The sequence below is a fragment of the Spea bombifrons genome, chromosome 1 (assembly GCF_027358695.1).
Source record: "Spea bombifrons isolate aSpeBom1 chromosome 1, aSpeBom1.2.pri, whole genome shotgun sequence".
Lineage (NCBI taxonomy): Eukaryota > Metazoa > Chordata > Amphibia > Anura > Pelobatidae > Spea > Spea bombifrons.
The window spans coordinates 83,208,808-83,217,638 of NC_071087.1; positions in this window are offsets into that span (position 1 = coordinate 83,208,808).

Genomic DNA, 8,831 nt, shown 5'->3' on the forward strand with positions numbered 1-8,831 from the left:
GAATCTTTACATCAGGAGAAATCGGCAGACCACATGGGCTAAATGGTTCTATATCTGTTTCTATATTTGGGTGGATTGGTTTTATTGTATTAAGTTACCTCTGGGGTAGAGGCAAAAACCTCCAGAAAACAACATTACAGAATAACACAATGGGAATGTCCTCAATCCATATACAGGGATTCAGCGGAGTACAAGGAGGGAAGTACATTTCAAAGGAGAAATTCTAGGACTAGAGGTCATAGTCTAAAACTAGACGGCGAAAGGCATACTTGTAATCTAATACAGTATTGCTTTCTTGAAGGGTGGTGGATACACTGTATGCTTTCCAGCAGAAGCGGCAGATGTTAAGGGATTAGTTGTACCTTTTTTTTTTTTTTTTTTTTGACAGGACAGTACCTTTTAATTGAGTTGTAAGACCTCCCTACCCAAACTCTCAAAATGCTGTATAATAACAAGGTTATTGTTACAAAGAAAAAGCAGCAACAACAGCTAAAATACTCAAGGTCTACAGTGCCCCTTCCCAAGGGCACTGTAGACCTCTCCATCCTGCTAATAGTCACACCAGGTCCAACACTTGGCGCTGCACCACTCCAACATTGAATGTTCATGAATGAATATGTGCATAAGATCATATTCTTGTTGCAAAGGAAATCGCAGGTCACCTAAACATTAGGCATCTCATTTACAACCATGACTTGAGAAAACCAATTTAATGATATCCTTGAAGTGGTGCAAGGCAATGTGAATTTGAATTTGCCCTAGGTTTATCATCCCCCAGGGACACCTCCAGACCTGGACATTCCTAAACACTTCTGCCCAGCCTGTAAGATTTGATCACTAAGCAAAAGCAATCCTTGAAATGGCTTTTCAAATAAACCTTTAAGCCCTGGGGACATCCAGAAAGATGTTTTGTTTTCTCGGTCCAGCTAAACCAGTTGTCATTTACTACAGGTGTTGATCCAGTAACCTGACTGGAATTTCCCCAAAATATTCAGGGACGATGATCACTTTTAAAAAGCCATTTTTTGTTTGCCAGTTGGTGTTTTATTTCCTGTCTTCATCCACAGCAAAACAATGGCAACCGGCATCCTGAAATGCATCACTCCCTGAGCGTGTAATCTGCCGTGTAAGGATTGGAGTACGCAAAACTCTAATGGATTTTGTACTGTTTAACCCCTTCGTGACAAAGGCTGATTTTACTTTCTGTACCCTTCATGACAATGGCCGTTTTAACATTTCTGTGCTGCTCGTGTTTAGCTGTAATTTTCTTCTTTCCCGTTTACTGAACCCACACACATTAGATATTGTTTTTTTCAGGACAAGAAGGGCTTTCTTTAGGTGACATTGTTTTGATTGTATCATATTATTTACTATTAAAAAAAGTATAAAATATGGTGAAACATTTAGAAAAAAATTACTTTCTAACTTTTAGTTGAAAAATCTTTTACTCATCTATAAAAGGTAATCAAAAAACCTGCTAAATAGATTCTACTATTTGTCCTGAGTTTAGAAAAACCCAATGTTTTTATGTTTTTTTGCTTTTTTCTACACATTATGGGGCAATAAGTACAGGTAGCGTTTTGCTATTTCAAAGCCATTTTTTTCCAAATCTGGTAATTCTTCCCCCCATGTGCCATTTCGGGTATCTTTGAACCCGGCCAATGCAATTTACCCCATCAAGTCATATATTTTTGAAAACTAGACAGCCCAGGGTATTCCAAATGCTAGTATTTTAACCCTTTCCAAGCACTTATTCTACCATCAGCCTTTGTCAAACTTTATGGTAGGAATTTTTTTGCATTTTTGCATGTTTTTTCACACACATTTTACTTCAGGTATGAATAAACAGGTTCTCGTATATGTCACTATCACAAAACACCCCAATATGTGTTCAGCAACATCTCCTGAGTACAGCAATACCTCACATGAATGATTTTGCCTGGCTGTTTGGGGGCAAAAGGGCCACATTTGTGGCATGTACATTTTTCAAAGTTGAACTTTGGCATTTGGGGATCCACTGCCCATGCCCTATTTGGTACATCTTTGAGCCGGGCCATTTCAGTGTGCCCAACAAAACCATATATTTTTGAAAACTAGACACCACAGGGTATTTTAAATGCTGGTATTTTAACTCTTTGCATGCACACATTTTACCACCAGCATTTTTTCAAAGTTTGCAGTAGTATTTTTGTGTGTGTATTTTTCCCACACACACCTACTTTATGTATGAATTTACAGCTCCTGGTATATGCTGCTGTCACACGACACCCCAATATGTGTTCAGCAACATCTCCTGAGTACAGTGATACCCCACATGCATGGGTTTGTCATTTTTTGGGGGAACTAAAAGGCCACATTTGGTACGTGTGCATTTTTCTAATTGGAAATTAGATGTGTGGCCATCCTTCCCCCCGTGTTAATTGGGACCTTGTTGAACCTGGCCAATTCAATTTACCCCATCAAATCATAAATTTTTTAAAAGTAGACACCCCATGGGCATTTAATATGCCAGTATTTTAACTCTTTCCATGCGAGAATTGTTTTAAGCTAATATGCTAATTTTAGGACTTGCTCACAAAAATATATTTTTTATATATTTATATAATTATTTTTTGCCTTTTTTTAAAAAAATTTTTTTACATTTTTTTTCAACTTGAATTTCAGTGGGAAATTATTTTTACATTTTACTGTTTTTTTACTATTTTTTTCTAATTATTATTAATTTTATTTTTAATTTATTTTTTACTAATCACACTGTGATTAGAAAGCTGAGCTCCATTGACTTGCATGGTTGAATGCAGTACCTATATTCAACCTGCAACTGGAGACCATCTAGCGAACTTTTTCGTCTTGATTGTTTTTTTTCCCGGGCCGTCGCCATCTTGCTGAAGATCACCGGCAGCTGCGGCTGTGACCGCTCTCCATAGCGGTCACAGTCCATCCCAAGGTAAGTGTTTGGTGTCGCTGGATGCCTCCTGATCGAGGCATTCCAGCGACACCATTTAAGTTTAGGAGGCGATTGTTGATCGCCTCCTAAACGCTTTTAAAACGGGCATCCGCCGCCATACAAAGTATGGCGGATGTTGACACCCCGGGGAGGGGCCAGAGATGGCCCCTTTTTGCCGATCATGGCGTTGCTGAATGCCTCGAGGTGGAGGCATTACAGCAACGCCGTTTCGGTGCAGAAAGCGAAAATAGATCGCTTTCTGCACCCGTTTAAAGACGTTAACGACTTGATTTTCGGTGACGTGCCCGGACCGGCAATTGTCATCAAGGGGTTAATAAAGGGACATTCCAGCTGTTGCACGCACTTTAATACATATGATAGCTGCAAATCAGTGGTGAGAATCAGTGGACCATGAAGGAGGAAGCATCTTCTCCCTAAGTTTTTTTTCTTTTTTGCATTATAAAGAATGTTTTTTTTCATAAAGTGCTTTATTATACTGTACTGTACAAAAGTTTTAGGCAGGTGTGAAAAAAATACTGTAAACTAAGATTCCTATCAAAAATAGACATGTTAGTTTATTTTTGATAATTTAACAAAATGCAAAGTGAGTGAAGAGAAGAAACATTTGGTGTCCCCACCCTTTGCCTTCAAAACAGCATCATTTCTTCTATGTACACTATTTTAGGCAAATAGTTGATGTATGATTAAACAATTATACCAAACTCATTAACTAATACAACTGCGTGAGTGAGGAACAGCCAAACTCGCTATAAAAGTGAAGATGCTGAAGACAGTTTAATCTCAAAAGTTATACACCATGGCAAGACTAAGCACAGCAACAAGACATAAGGTAGTTATAATGCATCAGCAAGGTCTCTCCCAGATTTCAAGGCAGACGGGTTACCAGATGTTCTGTCCAAGCTCTTTTGAAGAAGCACAAAGAAGCAGGCAATGTTGAGGGCGGTAGACCCAGTGGTGAGCCAAAAAACCTTTGCAGTAGATGAAAGACACATCATGCTTACTTCCTTTGCAATTGGAAGATGCCCAGCAGTGCCATCAGCTCAGCATTGGCAGAAGCCAGTGGGACCCTGATACACCTATGTGCTGCCCAGAAAAGTCTGGTCAGAAGTTGTCTTCATAGAAGATTTGCAGCCAAAAACAAGGCCAAGTGACTCAACTATTCACAAATAATTATTTGCAGGCAACAGTGGAGCATGGTGGAGGTTCTTTGCAAGTTTGGTGCCGCATTAGTGCAAATGATGGAGATTTGGTCAGAAATAATGGTCTCCTCAGTGCTGAGAAGTACAGGCAGATATTTATCATGCAATCTATTGTGCATGACAAGTGATGGTTTTGCCCCCACAGAGCCATGATCTCAACATCATCGCCTCGCCTGGATTACATGAAGAAACCAAGGCTCCCTAAATCCACAGAACTGTAGTTAGTTCTCTAAGATGTTTTGAACAACCTACTTCTGAGTTCCTTGAAAAACTGTGCAGGTGAACCTAGAAGAATGTTACTGTTTTGAAGGCACAGGGTGGCCACACCAAGTATGGATTTGATTTACATTTTTCTTCTGTTCATTTACTTTTGCATTTTGATGAATGATAAAAAACTATTAACATGTCTATTTGTGAAAATATTCTTACCTTACAGTATTTTATTTTGCACCTGCCCAAAAGTTTGGCACAGTGCTGCACATTGTTTTTGGTGAGGCTATCAGGGACATTAACCTGCTGCTTTAAACTTGAATCAGCTTGCTGACTTGGATCTTTTGTTTGCCGCTTTACCCCCATTGTAGTTTCACTTCTAGAACGAGTGTAGTTTGCACTTCACTCACGATCATAGGAGAATCACATTGCAGAGGTACAGTACCTAGTTCTCCACGGATTATGTTTAATCATCAATTCTGGTGCAAAGTGGTAAAAATGTTTTGGGCAAGGCTGGTTCTGCTGTAATACATAGTAGATTTCAAAGTGATGGCTGATGGTTATGTGAGTTGTAATTGAGCTGCTGCTGCCGGGCTGGCTATTGGCTTTCCTTTGATTGGTGAGAGTATTGTAGTTTAGAACATCTCAGGTTGCCAGACACACACACAACTGAATTCCTCACTTGGTATAAAAGTATTCTATTCCTCTGAAAAACTCTCATCAGTTTTTGATTACATTGTCTGTTTGTAGACCAAATAAAGTAGGACAGGCTGTCTACAGGAAGCTATGATAGTGCATATGTAAATAAATCAGACTGCGTGTAGCACCATCGGGGTTAATGCACTGAGAACACAAAATATCATGAATCCATGTGTATTCTCTTAAGATGCAGACCTCTTCGGGGTTGTGTGATTACTTTGTGTATCCAACACTTTAAAGTGTTTATAATGTTATAAACCCTTTTTGATGACATTGGCCAGTTCTGTCTTAGCACAGGCAACTGCACATTTTATTTTACAGCTCTGTTTCTAGTGCTTTAGTCAAACAGTGCTACCAAAACATTTGATCTTCAATTTAAAATATAGACCTGCTAAGACACACGCTGCAGTGAAAAAGATTTAGATGAAATTGCAGAATCCTATTCACAAAATGCTCTATTTTTAAATCTTTCGTGTTTGTGGGTAATCCTAAAATGACCTATATATATACCACTGACTTTAGAGCTTTAGTGACTTTTAGGGGAAAAAAATAAGAAACCTATATTATGTTACTTGTTGGCTTTTCTATTATTTATTTACCATCCAAGATTTAGACTATGGACTCTTACTTTAAAAAATACAGTGTTATACCTCAAAAACACAATTATTGTACATACATGACAATATATGGTGGTACTTTGCAGAAGAAAACACTTAACGTGTATACCACGGGGCAGCAAGTTTCCTGCTCTCGGAGTTTGGATGGGGTTTTCATTCCCAAAAAGTTATTTCTGCTTTTTTGTTAAGTTACTGCATCCTTTGCTGGAATGGTGATTGGGTATATCAGACCTTGTAAAGGATAATGTAAATGTGAGAGGATGTTCTCATTTGATGTACAACCAAGCATTGATAGGTTGTTGCCTGAAACTGAGTGGTTTATGTGTTGTTAAGGATCTACTGAGGTTTTTGTGCATAACATGTTTGAGAGCTTTGTGTAGGAGTAATTTGTAGAACGACTTCTTTAAGCATAATATTTGTGTACTGTGGTCTTTTGGAAGAACATGCAGTTGCTCTCCACACCCAAAGTATAATGAGAAAAAATACACAAACAAAACTATTGAGATACATCATAGAAGCAATGTTTGGTTTCAGGCATGGTCATTCTGCAGCAATGAAAAACCTTGGGGTTTGCATAAGATTGGGGGGTTCTACCTCCTTGAATTTGCCATGCATTATGTATTGTCATTTCTGGCAAATTTCTGATATCTGTTGGTGTTCCTCAGGGCTCCATTCTAGGGCCTCTACTCTTCTCCATCACCACCTCTTCTCTGAAACAACGATATCATCCTTTTGCTTTCAATACGCTTTCATCCATACGTGGATGACACCCTAATCTTAATTTCTTCTCCAAACCTCTCACAGTCTTTTCTAATGCGCCTCACTTTCTGGAATTGCATCATGATGGGGTCCTATTATCTAAAGACTGAGTTTATGGTTACTTTGCTATCCCCTCCACATCCTGACATCTCTATCACTGTTGATAACTCCATAATTCATCCAAAAGACCAACTTCACTGCCTTGATGTCACACTTGACTTTGCTGTCTCCTTCATCCCTCACATCCAATCACTTACCAAATCCTGCTGCCTACACCTGAGAACCATCTACCGAATTGGTGGTTTTCTCGCACAAGAAACAACCAAAATAAGATATCCACTCCCTTGTGATGTCCCCTCAGGATTACTTCAATTCTCTACTAACTCATCTCTTTCTCTCCCACCTGTCACTACACCAATCCTTCCTAAACACTGCTGCTAGACTAATTTTCATTTACTGCCATTCTTAATCTGCTGACCCGCTGAGTCCAGCCATTGGCTCCTTATACCCTCAGGAATCAAATTCAAACACCTAACCCTGACCTATAGAGTCCTCAACAAATCTTCACCACCTATAGCTCTACTCTCATACACAAATACTCTCCTAACCTCCCTGTTCGTTTCTTCCATCACTTGTGTTTCTCTTCTGCAAATATTACCTCTAACCATCTGCGTTTTCTTGACTTCACATGCACTGTACCACTTCTCTGATATTCTCTGCCCCGTTCTATCTGTTGTCGTCCCTTGTATGCCTCCTTCCATTGCTCCGTTGTCCATTTCTTATGCTCACATGCCCATTGTAGGCACTTTTGGCAGTGGACAAGGGTCAGCATTGGCACCCTGACTGGTCTGCGGATATATTTTTCCCGTAGCAAGGGTGAGGCGAGAGAGGCATTCACCTTGGGCGCAGCTGCGAGGGGGCGCACAGCCGCCCGAACAGCAGCTTCAGCCTCCAGGACTGGTTGGGAAGATCACGGATCTCCCTAACCAGACCAACATTAACGTTGCCATTCAAACGAATTGGGCACACTGGGCAGTTGCCCAGGGGCCCAGCATTCTAGGGGCTCCATGGTGAATCACATTGGTGACAGCAAAGGGATTCACCACGGAGCCCCTAAAAAAACAGTAGCGTTTCTATGTGGGAGGGGCGAGCAGAGAGGCCACCTCCCCTGGGATGGTCTTCAGGGGACTGCTGAGGCAGTGGCACGATTGTGCTCTCCCCAACCAGCCCTGGTCATCAGGCGTCACCGTGGGCAGTGTGTGCCCGATGAGCAGGACTGGTTGGGGAAATCACAATCCAGCCCACGATTAGGGAGCGCAAGGTCTGTCACTTCAGACTTCAGCTTCCTGCTACCTAATCACTACGCGCCGGGAAAGTTTGCAGAGCACCAGGATATGATGTAACCGCGGCGCTCTGCATCAATAGCCGGCGCATAGTTATGAGGGAGCACTAAAGCAGAGGCCTGGAGTCACAGACCACGCACTTCTCCAGGACAGAATGGAAGATGATGGAGGATGAGAAAAGTAAGAGATGGGGAGAAAGGAGTATAAGGGCTGTGAATATGTGTGTGTTTGTAAGCTAGTGTGTGTGTATGGGCAGTGTGTGTGTGTATATGCGTGTTTATGGGCATGTGTGTATATATGTGTGTGTTTGTAAGGTGATGTGTATAGGCAGTGTATGTGTATTAGCAGTGTGTGTGTGTGTAAGAGAATTATAAGTATTTGTATGTTTGTAAGCTGGTGTGTGTGTGTAAAGGCAGGGTTGTGTAAGGGCAGTGTATGTCTTAAAAGGAGCTAGCTACGGCTCTGGCAAAATGTTCACTTGCTGCCAAATATATCGCGCCCACTGACAGGTGCTATGATAACAAGATTATCAGTGTTGTTCACTTCACCTGTCGGTGGTCATAATGTTATGGCTGATCGGTGTATAGAGGTATGGTTTTAAAAAAAGCAAACAAAAACAAAAAAACACCTACTTGTGCTGAAAAAAAACAACCCATTATATAATTGTGTTTCGCCAGATTGTTGGCTCATTAATGGCTATAAAGTATCACAACCCCTTTATAGAGTGCCTTTATTTGTGTTACTGGAAATAATGGACGTCATACTAAACACAGCTTACATTTGAAATCCTTTTACCCACCTATTCACTTGTTCTAGCCTATGTCACATGGTAACAAGACCTAATGCCCCTGATTTCCTAAATTCTGTTGTGAAGCACTGCGTCCAGTATCATTTTGTGCAGATATGTTAGGTGATAATCAGGATAGTTTTATAGTTTTTCTTTACCCAGAACTTGTTTCAAAACTAAGGTGTGTGCAGCTTGTGGCTTCCTAGGCGTAGAGAAACGCTATGCAGCCTTGTAATCCATGCGTAAAAA